Source organism: Lagenorhynchus albirostris, chromosome 1 (assembly GCF_949774975.1).
Source record: "Lagenorhynchus albirostris chromosome 1, mLagAlb1.1, whole genome shotgun sequence".
Taxonomy (NCBI): Eukaryota; Metazoa; Chordata; class Mammalia; order Artiodactyla; family Delphinidae; genus Lagenorhynchus; species Lagenorhynchus albirostris.
The window spans coordinates 108,771,910-108,793,338 of record NC_083095.1 but is presented as its reverse complement, the minus strand read 5'-3'; positions in this window follow the sequence as shown (position 1 = coordinate 108,793,338).

Here is a 21,429-nt window from a genome sequence, read left to right as displayed (position 1 = left end):
GTGGGCCCTCTGGTGTGAGTCTGATCCTGACTGGGTTCGTCACACTTCTCTGAGGTGGGCCCTCTGCTGTGAGGTCATTCGTGCCTGGTTGGCACACAGCGCCTTGGCGACGTCAGCCCTCTGGTGGCAGTTGGAGCCTGCTGGGAGCCTCCTTCCCTTGGTGATGAGGGTCCTCTGGCATCAGGCCCTAACTGCTGGTCGCCCAAAATTTTCTGATATGTTCTCAGTGGTGCGAGGACACTCCTACCAGATTTCCATCCCCATGGGGATGTGGGCCTCCTGCTCTGAGGTCCCAATGGCTGGGTTGCTCAGTTTCATGACATGGGCCCTCTTCTGTGAGTTCACTGTGGCCTGGATCCCATAGCCTCAGCGCTCTGGGCCACCTGCTGGGAGGTTCCAAATGCTGGATTCCTCACTTTTTTATTCTATGGGCCCAGTGTTGTGAGGCTACTCCTGCCTGCCTCACTCCGAGGCCTTTGGTGATGTGGGTCCTCTGGTTGGAGGACACATGTGCTGAGTACCTCACCTTTCGATGATGTGGCCCCACTGGTGTGAAGACACTCCTGCCTGGTTCCCATCCCCTTGGTGATGTGGGCCCTCTGGTGAGAGTCTGATGTTGGCTGGGTTTCTCACCCTTCTGTGAGGTGGGACCTCTGCTGTTGGGTAACTCCTGCCTGGCTTGCTCACGTTGCCTTGGCAATGTGAGCCCTCAGGTGGCAGTTGGAGCCTGCTGGGAATCTCCGCCCCTCAGTTATGAGAGCTCTGGATAAAACACATATGCCCTTTTTTGCCAAGTGCATTATTTTCCAAGTTCTGTCTCTTTTCCTATGCTTTAAGAGCGACTCCCGTGTACCTTCTGAAATCGGTTTCCAGCAATCTGCCGCGCATTCAAGTCCTCTTCGCAGCCTTACTTCAGTATAATTTTGGATGATAGCTGTCATTTATAACTCCGCAGGTTTGTGAATTACAGTGGCCCTGAGCTCCTTTCTTCAACTCGCTTTCTTGTGAGCTGGCCGCAAAACCGCAGGATCTCTTCAGGCCCTAATCTAGTTCCAGCACGGCACGTGGAGCCTTTGCTTCATTCGTCTTCCTGGTGGGAAATGAGAGTTAAATTTGCCCGTCCAGACACCTATAGATAGTCTCCCATTGCTTCTCCTTATTCCTGTTCATCTTCCGAAGAAATTGCAAACTGGGCCAAACAGGAGGTTAAAGGCACTGACTCTCCAAGTGGGGAGAGTGTTAGTAAAGCGTCTGGAATGTTGCACCCGAGTACCAGGGGACGAAAACTGAGACACATTTGAACACGTTTCCCGATCACACGGTGGATCATACTCTGGGTTCCACATGCATGTTTTAGGTGAAGGAAGAATCCCTTAAACCTGGAGAGTTGAGACCCATGGAATGGGTACCATGCAATATGACTTCAAAGGGTCTGCATTTGCTCACCGAACCTCACCAATCCTATCACTGCTGCGCTTATGCCATTGTACACACGCTTGATTCCCTTTCGGAGACATGTAAATCCATAGGTTTTAAGATTCTTACTAGTCAGGTATATTCTTAGGCGTTTAATATGGCGTCTTGAGTCCACTTCGTTGAGCAAGGGGTAGCTCTGCACTATTACATATTTGCCTTATGGAACGGTATCTGTGCCCATTTCAATCTCTGGTTTCATGCAGCACCCCAACTCAGCATTCCCCTTAAGCAAGCATAATTTGGTTTTCTACCTTTGAGACCCTGTTCTGTTTTGTAATTCAGTTCCTGTGTAGCCAAGTTTACATTCCGTGTAGTAGTGATATCTTATGATGTTTCTTTTTCTGTGTGACTTATTTCACTTAGAATCAGCGTATCTGAATCCACTCATTATGCTGCTACAGGCCTGATGACATATTTTTCATTGCTGAGTGATATTGCATTGTATGTAAGTACCACAACTTCTTTATACATTGTTCACTTTCTGCGATATTGAACTTGTACCGTAAACGAGGTTCTTGTAAACAGAGCTGTCCCAAAATTTGGGCTGGCTGTGTCTTTTTATTTTAATTTCCCTAAGCTATAGGACCATAAGTGGAAGTGCCCTAAGCTCTGTTGCTTTGTTTTTTGGATATTTCAGGAAACACCATACAGTTCTCCAGAATGGTGTTTGCAATTTACATCCCGCCCATCAGCATAACAAGGCTCCCAGTTCTTCATGGCCTGTCCTGCCTTTCTGGATTTTACACTTTTTTCAGATGGCCCTTTTGACTGGGGGGCAGTGAGACTTCATTGTAGTGCAGATTTCCTTTGCAAGCTTGCTTGGTTGGCCAAAAAGGGCGTATGCGTTTTTTCCTGAATATATTCAGGAAAAAACGCATACGCCCCTTTTGGCCAAGTGCATCATTGTTGACATTCTGAGTCTTTTCATATGTTTTCAATGCAGTTCCAGTCTACCTCCTGAAATCGGTTTCCTGCAATTCTTCCTTGCTGTCAGTGCCTCTTCATAGCCTTACCTCAATATACTTTTGGAAAATAGTTGGCCTTTATAACTCTGCAGGTTTTTGAATTGCAGTGGCCCTTAGCTCTATTTTTCAGCTCTTATTTTTGTGATCTTGCCTCATATCCACAGAATTTCTTCAGGCCCTATTCTTCTTCTGGGACGCCTTGCTCGGCCTTTGGTTAATTCTTCTTCCTGATGTGAAATTAGAGTGACATGTGCCCATTGAAACCGCTACATCTATTTTCTCACTGGTTCCCCCTATTTCTATTCATCCTCCACACTAACTGCAGACTGTGCGATACCAGAACTTAAAGGCATTGACTCTCCATGTGGAGATGTTGTTAGTAAAGTGGCTGGAATGTTGATCCGGAGCCCCAGGAGAGGAAAATGAGGTGCGTTTTAGAAACCTTTCCCAATCATATGGTATACCATCCGCTGGATTTCCCATGCATGGTTTAGCTGTAGGAAGATTCCCTTCAACCTGGAGTGTTGGGACCCTTGGAATGAGTAGCATGAAGTATTGCATTAAACTTTCGGCAGTTGCTCACCAAAGCTCACCAATCCTCTCAGCCCCAAGTGTCCAGCCTTATGTCTTATCCAGCTGTGGGTTTATATGTGGTCATTCCAGGTTGCATCACAGCCCCTGAGTGAATTTTGTAAGAATTTTTCTCTCTTTCATTGTTTCTGCGTTTTGGTTTTAAAATTTATTTCTATAATGGGGTTTAGCTCATTTTCACTGCTGTGTTTGTGCCGCTCTGCGCACACTTGATTCCCTTATGGAGATATATCAATACATGGGTTTTAAGATTCTTATTACTCAGATATATTTCTCTGTGATGTATAGGGTGTGTTGAGGCCAGTTCATTGAGCAAGGTGTAGATCTTGTCTAATACCTATTTGGTTTATTGAACGGTATCTGTGTTAATTTCAAACTCTGGTTTTATGCATCACCCCACCTCTCCTTTCCCCTTAAGCTGACATAAGTGTGTTTTCTAAATGTGAGACACTGTTCTGTTTTGTAATTCATTTTTTGTGCAGCCATATTTATCCTCCCTCTATAAGTGATATCTTATGATATGTTTCTTTTTCTGTTTGACTTATTTCAAGTAGTATTATCGGAGCTAAATCCACTCTTTATCCTTCTACTAGCCTTATTACATTGATTTCATGGTGAAGAGATATTCCATTGTACATAAGTACCACATTTTCTTTATCCATTGTTCTCTTTCCTGGGATATTTAAGGTGTACTGAAGTTGAGGTTCTTGTAAACAGAGTAGCCCTAAACTGTGGTGTGCTTGTGTCTTGTTGATTTTTAGACTTCCCTAGATATACTTCCATGATTGGAAGTGCCCTATGCTCTGTAGCTCTGTTTTTTAGATGATTTAGGAACCACCATACACTTCTCCAGAGTGGCTCTCGGCAGTTCACACACTGTCCATCAGCGTATAAAGGCTCCCTGTTCTCCATGGCCTGTCCTGCATTTCTGGTTTTTACAATTTTTTCGGATGGCCCTTTTGACCGGTGGGAAATGAGACTTCTTTGTTGTGCACATTTGCATTGCTTGCTTGCTTGGTTGCCCATAAAGTGCGTATGCGTTTTTTCCTGGATATATTCAGGAAAAAACGCATACTCCCTTTTGGGCCAACTGCATCATTGTCGAAATTCTGCCGCTTTTCATGTGCTTTAAAGACGAGTCCAATCTATCTCTTGAAATCTGTTTCTTGCAATTCTGTCTTGCATTCAGATCCTCTTCTTTGCCTTACCTCAACATATTTTTGGACGTTAGTTTTCATTTATAACTCTGCAGGTTTGTGAATTGCAGTGACCCTGAGCTCCATTTTTTAAGTTGCTCTTTTGTGAGCTGGCCTCAAAGCCGCAGGATTGCTTCAGGCCCTATTTTGGCTCTGGCGAGGCAGGCTGAGCCTTCTTTTAATTCTTATTCTTAATGGGAAATTAGAGTGACATGTGCCCGTCCAAACCCCTACAACTATTCTCTCATTGGTTCCCCCTCTTCCCATTCACCCTCCTCACAATTTGCAAAATGTGTGAAACAGAAGTTTAAATGTGCTGATTCTCTAAGTGGGGAGATTCTAAGTAACGTGGCTGGAATGATGAACAGGAGCACCAGGAGAGGATAAATGAGGTGCATTTTAGACACATCTCCCGATCACATGGTGTACAGTCCTCTGGGTTTTCCATGCATGTTTTAGCTGTAGGAAGATTCCTTGAACCTGCAGATTTGGGACCCATTGAATGGGTACCAGGTAGTATTACTTTAAAGGGTGTGCATTTCCTCACCCAACCTCACATTTCTCTTGGCACGAACAGTTTCCAGCCTTATGTCTCATCCTGCTGTGGGTCTAGATGTGTTCAATGCATGTTGCATCACCGTCCCTGAGGAAAAGTTGTAAGAGGTTTTCTCTGTCTCTCTGTCGTTTATTTTTTTCAATTTATTACTATATTGGTTACAGCTGATTTTCAAAGCTCTGTTTCTTGCTGCTGTACATCCACTTGATTCACGTACAGAGAGACATCAATAAATTCTTTTTCAGATTCTTACCAGTCATAGATATTCTTATCGGTGACTTGAGTGTGCTGAGTGCAGTTCTTTTAGCTACCGTGTAGGCCTTGTTGATTATCAGTTTGGTATTTGGAATGGTATCTTTGCTAATTTCAACCTCCTGGATGATGCCTCACCCCTCCCCACCTTTCCCGTTTAGCAGCCTTACGCATGTTTTCTACATATTTGACTATGTTTTTGTTTTGTAATTTATTTCATGTGTAGCCATTTTGGATTCCACCTTTAAGTGATATCTTATGATATGTGTCTTTTTCTTTTTGAATTATGTCACTTAGAATGATCATACGTAACTCCTCCGGAGTTGTTACAACTGGCCCTATTTCATTGATTTCCAGGCTGAGTAATATTCCACTCTACATAAGTACCACATCTCTATCCATTTTTTCCCTCCAGAGACATTTAAGTTATATCCTATTCGAGGATCTTTTAAACAGAGAGGCAGTAAACATTGGGGTGCCTGTGTCCTCTCGATTTTTGTTTTTCCCAAGATATACGCCCATGAGTGCAAGTGCCCTATGCTCTGTAGCTCATTTGTTAGATGCTTTAGTAAACACAATACACTTCTCCAGAATGGCCGTTGGCAATATACATTTCCACTATAAGCCTCACAGGGCTCCCTCTTCTCCTTGCCCTGTCCTGCATTTCTGGTGTTTACACTTTATGACGATGGCTCTTCTGACTGATGTGAAGTGATATCTTTTGTAGTATTGATTTCCAGTGCCCACCTGTTTGGTTGGCTAAAAAAGTGTATGCCCTTTTCTTGAATATATACAGAAAAAAAACGCATACAGCCTTTTTGGCCAACTGCAATGTTGGCAATGTTCAGCCCTTTTTCTTGTGCTTAATGGCGAGTCCTTTCTACCTCCTCAAATCCCTTTCCTGCCATTCTCCCTTGCTTACCAATCCTTTTCTCTGACTTTCCTCAAGACATTTTTCAGTGATAGATATTTTCAACTCTGCAGTTTTGTGAATGTTACTGCCCCTGAGTTCCATTGTTCAACTTGTGTTTATGGGAACTGGCCACAAAGCAGTGGGATTTCCTCAAGCCCTATACTGTTTCCATGGGCAACCCTAGCCTTTGGTCAGTTCGTCTTCCTGATTGGAAATTAGAGTGACATGTGCCTGTCTGAACACCTAGGACTTGTCTCTCATTGTTCCTCATCCTTCCGCTTCATCCACTGGACAAATTCCAAACTGTACGCAACAGGATGTTGGCAGTGCTGACATCTCCAAGTGGGGAGACTGTTAGTAAAGACGCTGGAGGGGTGAACCCAAGCACCAGGAGATGAGGAGATGAGATGCCTTTTCCAAACTCTTCCCGATCAGACGGTATACCATCCTCTGGGTGTGACAGACATGTTTTAGCAGTAGGAAGAGTCCCATTCATTTAAGGAGAACACCAGGGCTTTTTCAAAATCAGTGTCTCCCCGAAACCCAAACTGGGGAATTTTTTAAGCTACGGCTACACATATGTTCATTAAGGACCTTGGGAAGTAGGCAGAGTCCAAACTTTAGATGATTGAAGTCTTCAGGGTCAGAAGCACTCACCACCGGCTTCCCTTAGGTTACACTTTAACTGTCATTGATAGATGATGTCAATAAAAATATCTATTCTTTTTCCGATTATTTCCCCTTATAGGTTATTGCAAAATATTGAGTGTAGTTCCCTGTGCTATACAGTAGTTCCTTGCTGATGATCTATTTTATACATAGCAGTGTGTATGTGTTAATTCCAAACTGTTAATTTATCCCTCCTCCCACCTTTCCCCTTTGGTAATAATAAATTATAAGATTTTATACTTCTCAGAAATGGGGGAGCTGAAAGAGAGGTATCATTTTCAATGGAAAAGCATTTAAAACAAGATTGAAGCTTTAACCAAGATTATTAGATGTACATCCTTGGAAAGAAATCACTTCATTTCTCTAATATTGACCTGACAAATAAGACAAACCTTTTCACTGAACTTGCTTATAATAAAGTGATGGAAATATCAAATGGAAGTGTTAGAAACATCTTATTTTACCTGAGCCTTATAAACTGTTCTATGTTAACGACAGTTTGGCTCACACATCTGTTCATTGAAGTTACAATAGTCTCAATTTCTGTTACTGATCCTCCAGAGTGGACCCCAACAAGTGTCCCCCTGCCCAGTGTCATTGGGGCCAACAGATCGAGACTGAGTTTGGTTCACAAGCAAAGGAAACTTTATATTTTGATCAGAGAATGGAGAGGTGAGAGCATGCACTACCCCGTGGGCTGTGGGCTGGGCTGCTGTGTAGAGATCCTGTCAGAGTCAGTGGGAGGGAGGGGGCGGAGCTCTCGAGGGCCGGGTTGGCTGCAGCTCAGGCTCTATATCTCGGAGTCTGCACTGGGCCCCAGGAGCTGAGGTGTCGACCCAGCCATTCTGCACTAGGAAATCTGGTCTGAAGTGCCGGGTGTGGAACCTCTGCATGCGGGACCCTAGGAGCACGTGAAATTAGACAAAGCACAAAGGATAAAAAAAGTCAGACTTGACTTTATTGCCCAGATTCTATTTTTATCTCCCAGGGATTTTTAATGGGCTTTGCTGGGGACAAACCCCTCCTCTGCCTTTTGTCCCGTTCCTCATTCTTGGAGTGCTGAGGGTGCAGACCCTTCTTCTGTAACTGCTGAGTGCTGAGTTGGGAGCCCTCATACCAGGGGACGAGGGTCAGAACTTCTCCCCAGCAGCCTCCAGGTGACGTTGATTGGCCCCAGGACCCCTGCCTCCCTGCTCGTCCGCCTGAGCACCAGCATTGGAAGTGTTATAGATTCTAATGACCTTTAAGGGTCCAGGAAAGAGATGTGCAGAGACGCTGTGGGGGCCGGTTTCACCCCGCCCCACATTTGTTCGGCCACCTTAGGCTGACCGTTTCTGCCAGCCTAGATGCTCTGACCAGTAGTCTGCTCTTTCTTCAATTAGGCCCCTGAATTAACGTAAAAACAGCACCAGGTGTCAGAGCCCTGCCCGCTCGACTCCCAGACAGTCCAGGGTCAGTGGTGATCAAGGACCATGATGGCCACTGAGTCAACAGCCTTTTGAAGTAAACAGGAGTCCAGCCGGTCTTATTGGCCACCATCATCACGGTGTCTGTAGGCTTTTCTATGGTGACAGTGTGATATACGGTTCCCCCGTCAAGATTATTAGCTCCCCCTCCGGGTGCAGTAAGTCCTGCAAGCAGTAGTCTACTCCTTCGGGACACACTATTGTTGATTTATGAGAGAAACTCCAGGTCAAGTGATGTTCACACGAGTCGTCATGGTGCCCTGTTGCCCCCGGTTATCTCTCTGGATGTTGGAGTTGGAGGGCCTCCTCACTCGAGGTCGGTGTGCCCACGGAGCGAACCCTGCAACTTCAGGGCATGGTTGGTGATTAGGATCACCACGTGGGGTCCTTTTCCCTTAGGAGGGAGGTGGCCTTTTGGGCTGCTGATTTCCAGGTTTTTAGATACCGCCAGTATCTTGGCCAGATGTGGCAGTGGGCCAAGCCCCTTGGTGACTGTAGTTTATCCTACTTGGATGGCATTCTTGCATTGTTCCATTTCAAGTGGTCCCAGTTTTTGCACTAATTCTGCAATGGCGATTCACCTTTCACCAGGAATGTAAAGGTCAAAGGGTTTAGCTCTATTAGGAAGTTCCAGGGCAAGGGTCTGAATTGACTGCTCTTTCCATTCTTGAAAGGCCACTTTTGGATTCTGTTCAAAAGGATCATCATCTTTTCCTTTCAGTGTTTCATATAGAGGCCCAGCTAGTAGACTGTAGTTAGGGATCCAGAAGCAGCAAACCCTGGCCTCCCCAGGAACCCCTAAGCTGTCTTCTAGTTTTAGAAAGGGGTAAGGCTGCAAATGGTTTCTTCCCTTTCCTGGGATGGGCTTCTCTGACCTTGTGTGAGAATGAAGCCCAGGCAGGTCACCGCAGTCTGTGATATTTGAGCTTTTTCTTGGACAACTTCTATCCTTTATTGGCTTGGTAGTTCAGAGGCCTCCTTAGTAGGGCTGGCGATCAGAATGTCGTCTGCATATTGAAGGAGGGTTTCCTTTTCCAGAGGTAGAACTTTTCGGTCTTTAGCTAAGCTTTCCCCAAAGATGGTGTGGGAATTTTTGAGCCCTTGGGGCAAGACGGCCCAGAAGTATTGTTTTAGTTGTATGTTGAGTCCTGCCACTCACAAGCCAAAATTTCTTGTGACTCTGGGACTAATGGAATACAAAAGAAGGCATCATTGAAGACTAATACAGAATACCATGTCCTGGTGTTTGGTAGAATGACCAGCAGGGTGTAGGAATCAGGAGCAACTGGAGGTATATCCTCGGTGGCTTCACTGACTGTCCTGACATCGTTTACCAGGTCCCCAGCAGCCCATGGGGCTCTCGTGGTCAGGCCAATCCCAGGATATGGAGCTCTCCTGGGCAGGTACCCCACCCCCAACCCAGCCCACAGGGCTCTCGTGGTCAGGCCCCTCCCAGGATACAGAGCTACCCTTGCAGGTACCGTGGCAGGGCTGGGCACACAGGAACCGTGCACATAGCCCTCATTGAAGAGCACCCCCAGCTCACCTGTCGCTCAGAGCTGACACAGAGCACCTCAGAGCAGGACTTGAACTAACAGACAGCAGCTCCGACAGGTCTGTGACCCTGGGCATCACTCTGTGTGGCCTCCCTCCACCTGGTCTTCCAGAGACTTCCACTGCACCCGGGGCGCCAGGCCTCTGTCTCCAACCACCACCCACTCCTCCTCTCCCTGACTCCTGGGTTCCTCTCATTAGGAGAGGGTTTTCTTGAAGTTGTCTCCCACTCATGGGCCAGATAAAATGATTAGAAAACAAGCCAAAGCTGCAGCCCCTTGTCTATCCTGACTCTCAGGAGCCCACACCTGTTCCTTGGACCTGGCCGGTTCAGCAAGTTCCATTTTCTGCAACTGTGAGTCCCTGAGAGGTGATGATTGGCTGACCTGGGCAGCCTTACCGTGCCGGCCAGCCCTCCCCAGGTGTGCCTGGGTTGAGATCAATATAAATACCACTCCAGGCAGCAAAAGCCCCTGCAGCTGTGCCTGACGCCATTTTCTCTGCCCTGTCAGCAGTCTCGGGGCTGGGCTGGTGGGAGGGAGTGAGAGGCCACGGCTTTGTGGGTGGCCCAGTGTGAGTGGGGCTCTGCTGGACTTTCTGCAGCAGTTGCCAGGCTGCCACCTGCTAAAGAAGAGGATGTGTCACCCATGCCTGCTGCTGGAATTTCTCCCTGGGCAGAGGTGAGGAAGGAAAAAAGCAGTGGGGGCAGGGACAGGACGGGTATCTCAGGCAGGGAAATGGAAATCTTCCAGAAGAGCACCCAGGGCCAGGACCATCCTGGCTGGCCTGCAGGCACCAAGTCAGCTGGCATGCTGTCACTCGTGTGGCTCCATGGCCCTTCCTCTAGGCTTTCAAGTCCTTGTATATATTCAGGTGTTTTACCTGGGAAGGGTGGGAACAGTTCAGCAGCAACTGGCCTGGGGCTCAGCTCACGTTTACTCACAGATGCCACGGCACGGTGCCCCAGCTTTGCAATGAGGACGCTTGTTGTGTGGGGGCTGCTGGCTGAATGGGAGACGATTCCCCACCACTGACCAACTTCAGAATTGTTTACAACTGGAGCAAGTGCCCTGCTACGGTTTTCCTCTGAGTAACTGGTGGGTTCTGTTTTTTTTTTCTCTTTTTCATTTTTGGTTCAAGGTAGATTTTATTCCTCTTTTTCGTATTTACAGATATAAGCATGGAAATAATTTATTCATATAAATACATGTATGTGAAGGGAATAATTGTTTTTTTTGTTTTATTTTTTAAATTTTATTTCTTTTTAATTTTGAATTTTATTTTATATTTTTATACAGCAGGTTCTTATTGGTTATCTATTTTATACATATAAATGTTTACATGCCAATCCCAATCTCTCAACTCCTCCCACCACCACCACCCCAAGAGCTTTCCCCCCTTGTTGTCCATACGTTTGTTGTCTACATCTGTTGCTCTATTTATGCCTTGCAAAACGGTTAATCTGTACAGTTTTTCAAGGTTCCACATAGATGCATGAATATACAAGATTTGTTTTTCTCTTTCTGACTTACTTCACTCTGTATGACAGTCTCTAGATCCATCGACGTCTCTACAAATGACCCAATTTCATTCCTTTCATGGCTTAGTAATATTCCATTTTATATATGTACCACATCTTTATGCATTCGTCTGTCTGTGGGCATTTAGGTTGCTTCCATTACCTCGATATTGTAAATAGTGATGCAATGAACATTGCGGTGAATGTCTCTTTTTGATTTATGGTTTTGTCTGGGTATATGTCCAGTACTGGGATTGCTGTATCATATGGTAATTCTATTATTAGTTTCTTAAGAAACTCCATATTGTTCTCCATAGTGACTGTATCAATTTATATTCCCAACAATAGTGGAAGAGGCTTCCTTTTCTCCACACCCTTTCCAGCATTTGTTGTTTGTAGATTTTCAGATGATGCCCATTCTAACAGGTGTGAGGTGATACCTCATTGTTGAGTCCATTTCGTTGAGCAAGGGGTAGGTCTTGTCTATTACATATTTGGCCTATGGAATGCTATCTGTGCTAATTTCAAACTCTGGTTTTATGCAGCACCCCAACTCACCTTTCCCCTTAAGCAAGCATAAGTTGGTTTTCTAAACTTGAGACCCTGTTCTGTTTTGTAATTCAGTTCCTGGGTAGCCAAGTTTACATTCCGTGCATTAGTGATACCTTATGATGTTTCTTTTTCTGTGTGACTTATTTCACTTAGAATCATCGTGCCTCAATCCACTCATTATGCTGGTACAGGCCTGGTGACACAGATTTCATTGCTGAGTGGTATTCTGTTGTACGTAAGTACCGCAACTTCTTTATCAATTATTTGTTCTCTGGGATATTTAACTTGTACCGTAGAAGAGGTTCCTGTAAACAGAGCCGTCCCAAATTTTGGGGTGGCTGTGTCTTTTTGATTTTAATTTCCCTAAGCTATAGGACCATAAGTGGAAATGCCCTAGACTCTGTTGCTTTGTTTTTGAGATGTATCAGGAAACACCATACACTTCTCCAGAGTGGCTGTTGGCAATTTACATCCCGCCCATCAGCATAACAAGGCTCCTTTTTCCCCATGGCCTATCTTGCCTTTCTGGATTTTACACTTTTTTCAGATGGCCCTTTAGACCGGGGGGAAGTGACACTTCATAGTAGTTCGGATTTCCATTGCAAGCTTGCTTGGTTTGCCAAAAAGGGTGTATGTGTTTTTTCCTGAATATATTCAGGAACAAACTCATACGCCCTTTTTTGCCAAGTGCATCATTGTCGATGTTCTGCCTCTTTTCCTATGCTTTAAATGCAAATCCAGTCTACCTCCTGAAATCGGTTTCCTGCAATTCTGCCCCGCTTTCAAGTGCTCTTGGCAGCCTTACTTCAATATATTTTTGGACGTTATCTGTCATTTATAACTCTGCAGGTTTGTGAATTACAGGGCCCCTGAACTCCTTTCTTCAACTCAATTTCTTGTGAGCTGGCTGCAAACCTGCAAGACTGCTTCAGGTCCTAATCTGCTTCTGGCATGGCACGCTGAGCCTTTGGTTAATTCCTCTTCCTGGTGGGAAATGAGTGTTAAATATGCCCGTCCAGACACCTACCTCACTCTCAACCCCTTGGTGATGTGGGTCCTCTGGTTTGTGGCCACCTTTGTTGGGTTCCTCACCTTTCGATGATGTGGCCCCACTAGTGTGAGGACACTCCTGCCTGGTTCTCATCCACGTGGTTATGTGAACCCCCTGGTGAGAGTCTGTTCCTGGCTGTGTTCCTCACCCTTCTGTGAGGGAGACCCTCTGCTGATAGGTCACTCCTGCATGGCTGGCACACATTGCCTTGGTGAAGTCAGCCGTGTGGTGGCAGTTGGAGCATGCTGGGAATCTCCTTCCACCGGTGATGAGGGCCCTCTTGGGTCAGGCCCTAACTGCTGGGCTCACCAACTTTTCTTAGTGAGCCCAATGATGCTTGGGCACTCCTCTTAGGATCCCATCTCCATGGGGATGTGGGCCTTCTGCTCTGAGGTTCCAACGGCTGGGTTGTTCACATTTTCATGATGTGGGCTCTCTGGTGATAGTTCACAGAGGCCTGGATCCCATAGCCTCTGTGCTCTTGGCCGCTTGCTGGGAGGTTCCAACTGCTGGATTCCTCACTTTTTTAATTTTTTGGGCTCTCTATTGTGAGGATCCTCCTGCCTGCCTCACTCCCAGCCCCTTCGTGATGTGTGTCCTCTGGTTTGAGGTCACATGTGCTGGGTTCCTCACCTTTCGATGATGTGGGACCAATGGTCTTAGGAGAATCCTGCCTGGTTCACATCCCCTTGGTGATGTGGGCCCTCTGTTGAGAGTCTGATCCTGGCTGGGTTCCTCACCCATCTGTGAGGTGGGCCCTCTGCTGTGAGGTCACTCCTGCCTGTCTGGCACACGTCGCCTTGTGGACATGAGCCCTCTGGTGGCACTTGGAGCCTGCTGGGAGCCTCCTCCCCTCGATGATGAGGGCCCTCTGGCATCAGGCCCTAACTGCTGGGCTCCCCACATTATCTGATGTGTGCCAAGTGAGTGAGGACACTCTTGCCATGTTCCCATCCCCATGGGGATATGGGCCTTCTGCTCTGAGGTCAAAACGGCTGGCTTGCTCACAGTACCATGATGTGGGCTCTCTGCTGTTAGTTCACTCCTGCCTGCATCCCATAACTTCTGTGCTCTCGGTCGCCTGCTGGGAGGTTCCAACTGCTGGATTCCTCACCTTTCTTATTCTTTGGGCCCTCTGTTTTTAGGCTACTCCTGCCTGCCTCACTCCCATTCCCTTTGTGATACGTGTCCTCAGATTTGAGGCCACATGTGCTGGGTTCCGAACCTTTCGATGATGTGGCCCCACTGGAGGGAAGACAGTCCTGACTGGTTCCCATCCCCTTGCTGATGTGGGCCCTCAGGTGAGAGTCTGATCCTGGCTGGGTTCCTCAACGTTCTGTGAGGTAGGCCCTCTGCTGTGAGGTCACTCCTGCCTGGCTGGCACACGTCACCTTGGAGACGTGAGCCCTCTGGTGGCAGTTGGAGCATGCAGGGTGCCTCCTCCTCTCGGTGATGACGGCCCTCTGGCGTCAGGCCCTAAATGGTGGGCTCCCCACATTTTCTGATGTGCGCCCAGTGGTGCGAGGACTCTCCAGCCAGGTTCCCATTCCCATGGGGATGTGGGCCTTCTGCGCTGAGGTCCCAACGCCTGGGTTGCTCACAGTTTTATGATGTGGGCCCTCTGATGTGAGTTCACTGCAGCCTGGATCCCATAGCCTCGGTGTTCTGAGCTGCCTGCTGGAAGGTCTAAATGCTGGAATCCTCACGTTTTTTATATTATGTGCCCTGTGTTGTGAGGCTACTCCTGCCTGCCTCACTCCAAGGCCCTTGGTGATGTGGGTCCTCTGGTTTGAGGACACATGTGCTGGGTTCCTCACCTTAAGATGATGAGGCCCCACTGGTGTGAGGATAATCCTGACTGGTTCCCATCCCCTTTGTGATGTGGGTCCTCTGGTGAGAGTCTGATCCTGGCTGGGTTCCTCACCCATCTGTGAGGTGGGCCCTCTACTATCAGGTAACTCTTGCCTGGCTTGCTCACCTCGCCTTGTTGACATGAGCCCTCTGGTGGCACTTGGACCCTGCTGGGAGCCTCCTCACCTCTGTGATGAGGGCCCTCTGACGTCAGGCCCTAACTGCTGGGCTCCCCAACTTTTCTTAGTGAGCCCAGTGATGCTCAGGCACTCCTCTTAGGTTCCCATCTCCATGGGGATGTGGGCCTTCTGCTCTGAGGTTCCAACGGCTGGGTTGATCACAATTTCATGATGTGGGCTCTCTGGTGTTAGTTGACTGTGGCCTGGATCCCATAGCCTCTGTGCTCTTGGCCGCCTGCTGGGAGGTTCCAACTGCTGGATTCCTCACTTTTTTAATTTTTTAGGCCCTCTGTTGTGAGGATCCTCCTGCCTGCCTCACTCCCAGCCCCTTCGTGATGTGTGTCGTCTGGTTTGAGGCCACATGTGCTGGGTTCCTCACCTTTCGATGATGTGGGACCAATGGTCTTAGGAGACTCCTGCCTGGTTCCCATCCCCTTGGTGATGTGGGCCCTCTGTTGAGAGTCTGATCCTGGCTGGGTTCCTCACCCTTCTGTGAGGTTAGCCATCTGCTGTGAGGTCACTCCTGCCTGGCTTGCTCACCTCGCCTTGTGGACATGAGCCCTCTGGTGGCACTTGGAGCCTGCTGGGAGCCTCCTCTCCTCGATGATGAGGGCCCTCTGGCGTCAGGCCCTAACTGCTGGGCTCCCCACATTTTGTGATGTGCGCCCAGTGGTTCGAGGACACTCCATCCAGGTTCACATCCCCATTGGGATGTGGGCCTTCTGCTCTGAGGTCCCAACGGCTGGGTTGTTCACAGTTTCATGATGTGGGCTCTCTGCTCTTAGTTCACTCTGGCCTGGATGCCATAGCCTCTGTGCTCTGGGCTGCCTGCTGGGAGGTTCCAACTGCTCGATTCCTCAACTTTTGTATTCTATGGGTCCTGTGTTGTGATGCTCCTCCTGCCTGCCTCACTCGCAACCCCTTCGTGATGTGGGTCCTCTGGTTTGAGGTCACATGTGCTGGGTTCCGCAACTTTCAATGATGTGGCCCCACTGGTGTGAGGACACTCCTGCCTGGTTCCCATCCCCTTGGTGATGTGGGCCTTCTGGTGACAGTCTTATCCTGGCTGGCTTCCTTACTCTTCTGTGAGGTAGGCCCTCTGCTGTGAGGTCAATCCTGCCTGACTTGCACACATCACCTTGGTGACGTGGGCCCTCTGTTGGCACATGGAACCTGCTGGGAGCATCCTGCCCTCGGTGATGATGGCCCTCTAGCATCAGGCCCTAACTGCTGGGCTCCCCACGTTTTCTGATGTGAGCCCAGTGATGCCAGGACACTCCTGTCAGGTTCCCATCCCCATGGGGATGTGGGCTTTCTGCTCTGAGGTCCCAACGCCTGGGTTGCTCACAGTTTCATGATGTGGGCTCTCTGGTGTTAGTTCACTCCTGCCTGCATCCCATAGCTTCTGTGCTCTCGGCCGCCTGCTGGGAGGTTCCAAATGCTGGATTCCTCACCTTTTTTATTCTTTGGGCCCTCTGTTTTTAGGCTACTCCTACCTGCCTCACTCCCATCCCCTTTGTGATGTATGTCCTCTGATCTGAGGCCGCATGTGCTGGGTTCCTCACCTTTCGATGATGTGGCCCCACTGGTGGGAGGACAGTCCTGACTGGTTCCCATCCCCTTGGTGTTGTGGGCCCTCTGGCGAGAATCTCATCCTGCCTCGGTTCCTCACCCTTCTGTGAGATAGGCCCTCTGCGGTGAGGTCACTACTGCCTGGCTGGCGCATGCCACCTTGTAGACGTGGGCCCTCTGTTGGCAGTTGGAACCTGCTGGGAGTCTCCTCCCCTCAGTTATGAGGGCCCCCTGGCGTCAGGCCCTAACTGTTGGGCTCCTAACACTTTCTGATATGTGCTAAGTGGTGCGAGGCCACTCCTGCCAGGTTCCCATCCCAATGGGGATGTGGGCCTTCTGTTCTGAGGTCCCAATGGCTGGGCTGCTCACAGGTTCATGATGTGGGCCCTCTGCTGTGAGTTCACTGCGGCCTGGATCCCATAGCCTCGGTGCTCTGGGCCGCTTGCTGGGAGGTTCCAACTGCTGGATTCCTCAACTTTTATATTCTATGGACCCTGTGTTGTGAGGCCGGTCCTGCCAGCCTAATTCTGAACCCCTTGACGATGTGGTTCCTCTGGTTTGAGGCTACATGTGCTGGGATCCTCACCTTTCGATGATGTTGTCCCACTGGTGTGGGGACACTCCTGCCTGGTTCCCATCCCCTTGTTGATGTGGGCCCTCTGGTGCGAGTCTGATCCTGACTGGGTTCGTCACACTTCTCTGAGGTGGGCCCTCTGCTGTGAGGTCATTCGTGCCTGGTTGGCACACAGCGCCTTGGCGACGTCAGCCCTCTGGTGGCAGTTGGAGCCTGCTGGGAGCCTCCTTCCCTTGGTGATGAGGGTCCTCTGGTGTCAGGCCCTAACTGCTGGTCTCCCAAAATTTTCTGATACGTTCTCAGTGGTGCGAGGACACTCCTACCAGATTTCCATCCCCATGGGGATGTGGGCCTCCTGCTCTGAGGTCCCAATGGCTGGGTTGCTCAGTTTCATGACATGGGCCCTCTTCTGTGAGTTCACTGTGGCCTGGATCCCATAGCCTCGGTGCTCTGGGCAGCCTGCTGGGAGGTTCCAACTGCTGGATTCCTCACTTTTTTATTCTAAGGGCCCAGTGTTGTGAGGCTACTCCTGCCTGCCTCACTCCGAGGCCTTTGGTGATGTGGGTCCTCTGGTTTGAGGACACATGTGCTGAGTACCTCACCTTTCGATGATGTGGCCCCACTGGTGTGAAGGCACTCCTGCCTGGTTCCCATCCCCTTGGTGATGTGGGCCCTCTGGTGAGAGTCTGAAGTTGGCTGGGTTTCTCACCCTTCTGTGAGGTGGGACCTCTGCTGTGAGGTAACTCCTGCCTGGCTTGCTCACGTAGCCTTGGCAACGTGAGCCCTCAGGTGGCAGTTGGAGCCTGCCGTTAATCTCCTGCCCTCAGTTATGAGAGATCTGGATAAAACATATATGCCATTTTTTGCCAAGTGCATTATTTTCCAAGTTCTGTCTCTTTTCCTATGTTTTAAGAGCGACTCCCGTGTACCTTTTGAAATCGGTTTCCTGCAATTCTGCCCCACATTCAAGTCCTCTTGCCAGCCTTATTTCAATATATTTTTGGACCATAGCTGTCATTTATAACTCTGCAGGTTTGTGAATGACAGTGGCCCTGAGCTCCTTTCTTCAACTCTCTTTTTTGTGAGCTGGCCGCAACACCGCAGGATACCTTCAGGCCCTAGCGTGGTTCCGGGATGGCATGTTGAGCCTTTGGTTAATTCCTCTTCCTGGTGGGAAATGAGAGTTAAATTTGCCCGTCCAGACACTTCCAGCTAGTCTCTCATTGGTTCTCCCTATTCCTGTTCATTTCCCGCAGAAATTGCAAACTGGGCCAAACAGGAGGTTAAAGGCACTGACTCTCCAAGTGGGGAGAGTGTTAGTAAAGCATCTGGAATGTTGCACCCGAGTACCAGGGACGAAAATTGAGACACATTTGAACACGTTTCCCGATCACATGGTGGATCATACTCTGCATGTCTCATGCATGTTTTAGCTGAAGGAAGAATCCCTTAAACCTGGAGAGTTGAGACCCATGGAATGGGTACCATACAATATGACTTCAAAGGGTCTGCATTTGCTCACCGAACCTCACCAATCCTATCACTGCTGTGTTTATGCCGCTGTACAAAAGATTCGTTCTCTTTCAGACACATATAAATCCATAGGTTTTAAGATTCTTACTAGTCAGGTATATTCTTAGGCGTTTAATATGGGGTGTTGAGTCCACTTCGTTGAGCAAGGAGTAGCTCTTGTCTATTACATATTTTGCTTATGGAATGGTATCTGTGCTAATTTCAATCTCTGGTTTTATGCAGCACCCCAACTCACCTTTCCCCTTAAGCAAGCATAAGTTGGTTTTCTACATTTGAGACCCTGTTCTGTTTTGTAATTCAGTTCCTGTGTAGCCAAGTTTGCATTCCGTGTAGTAGTGATATCTTATGATGTTTCTTTTTCTGTGTGACTTATTTCACTTAGAATCATCGTACCTGAGTCCACTCATTATGCTGCTACGGGCCTGATGACATAGATTTCATTGCTGAGTGGTATTGCATTGTACGTAAGTACCACAAATTCTTTATTCATTTTTCGCTTTCTGTGATATTGAACTTGTACCATAAACGAGGTTCTTGTAAACAGAGCCGTCCCAAACTTTGGGGTGGCTGTGTCTTTTTGATTTTAATTTCCCTAAGCTATAGGAGCATAAGTGGAAGTGCCCTAGGCTCTGTTGCTTTGTTTTTTAGATGTTTCAGGAAACACCATACACTTCTTCAGAGTGGCTGTTGGCAATTTACATCCCGCCCATCAGCATAACAAGGCTCCCAGTTCTCCATGGCCTGTCCTGTCTTTCTGGATTTTACACTTTTTTCAGATGGCCCTTTTGCCCGTGGGGCAGTGAGACTTCATTGTAGTGCAGATTTCCTTTGCAAGCTTGCTTGGTTGGCCAAAAAGGGCGTATGCGTTTTTTCCTGAATATATTCAGGAAAAAACGCATACGCCCTTTTTGGCCAAGTGCATCATTGTGGACGTTCTGCCTCTTTTCCTATGCTTTTCATGCAATTCCAGTCTACCTCCTGAAATCGGTTTCCTGCAATTCTGCCCCGCTTTCAAGTGCTCTTGGCAGCCTTACTTCAATATATTTTTGGACGATAGCTGTCATTTATAACTCTGCAGGTCTGTGAATGAGAGTGCCCCTAAGCTGCTTTCTTCAACTGTCCTTCTTGTGAGCTGGCCGCAACACCGCAGGATTGCCTCAGGCCCTAGTGTGCTTCCGGCATGGCACGCGGAGCCTTTGGTTAATTCCTCTTCCTGGTGGGAAATGAGAGTTAAATTTGCCCGTCCAGACACCTCCAGCTAGTCTCTCATTGGTTCTCCCTATTCCTGTTCATTTCCCGCAGAAATTGCAAACTGGGCCAAACAGAAGTTTAAAGGCACTGACTTTGCAAGTGGGGAGAGTGTTAGTAAAGCATCTGGAATGTTTCACCCGAGTACCAGGTACAAAAACTGAGACACATATGAACAAGTTTCCCGATCACACGGTGGATCATACTCTGGGTTCCACATGCATGTTTTAGCTGAAGGAAGAATCCCTTAAACCTGGAGAGTTGAGACCCATGGAATGGGTACCATGCTATATGACTTCAAAGGGTCTGCATTTGCTCACCGAAACTCACCAATCGTATCACTGCTGCGTTTATGCCACTGTACACACGCTTGATTCTCTTTCGGAGACATGTAAATCTATAGGTTTTAAGATTCTTACTAGTCAGGAATATTCTTAGGCGTTTAATATGGGGTGTTGAGTCCACTTCGTTGAGCAAGGAGTAGCTCTTGTCTATTACATATTTGGCTTATGGAACGGTATCTGTGCTAATTTCAATCTCTGGTTTTATGCAGCACCCCAACTCACCTTTCCCCTTAAGCAAGCATAAGTTGGTTTTCTACATTTGAGACCCTGTTCTGTTTTGAAATTCAGTTCCAGTGTAGCCAAGTTTACGTTCCGTGTATTAGTGTTATCTTATGATGTTTCTTTTTCTGTGTGACTTATTTCACTTAGAATCATCGTACCTGAATCCACTCATTATGCTGCTATGGGCCTGATGACATAGATTTCATTGCTGAGTGATATTGCATTGTACGTAAGTACCACAAAATCTTTATCCATTTTTCGCTTTCTGTGATATTGAACTTGTACCATAAACGAGGATCTTGTAAACAGAGCCGTCCCAAACATTGGGGTGGCTGTGTGTTTTTGATTTGAATATCCCTAAGCTATAGGACCATACGAGGAAGTGCCCTAGGCTCTGTTGCTTTGTTTTTTAGATGTTTCAGGAAACACCATACACTTCTCCAGAGTGGCTGTTGGCAATTTACATCCCGCCCATCAGCATAACAAGGCTCCCAGTTCTCCATGGCCTGTCCTGCCTTTCTGGATTTTACACATTTTTCAGATGGCCCTTTTGACTGGGGGGCAGTGAGACTTCATTGTAGTGCAGATTTCCTTTGCAAGCTTGCTTGGTTTGCCAAAAAGTGCGTATACGTTTTTTCCTGAATATATTCAGGAAAAAACGCATACGCCCTTTTTGGCCAAGTGCATCATTGTGGACGTTCTGCCTCTTTTCCTATGCTTTTCATGCAATTCCAGTCTACTTCCTGAAATCGATTTCCTGCAATTCTGCCCCGCTTTCAAGTGCTCTTGGCAGCCTTACTTCAATATATTTTTGGACGATAGCTGTCATTTATAACTCTGCAGGTTTGTGAATTACAGTGCCCCTGAGCTCCTTTGTTCAACTCGCTTTCTTGTGAGCTGGCCGCAACACCGCAAGATTGATTCAGGCCCTAGTGTGTTTCCGGCATGGCCAGCTGAGCCTTTGGTTAACTCCTCTTCATGGTGGGAAATGAGAGTTAAATTGGCCCGTCCAGACACCTGCAGCTAGTCTCTCATTGGTTCTCCCTATTCCTGTTCAGTTCCCGCAGAAATTGCAAACTGGGCCAAACAGGAGGTTAAAGGCACTGACTCTCCAAGTGGGGAGAGTGTTAGTAAAGCGTCTGGAAT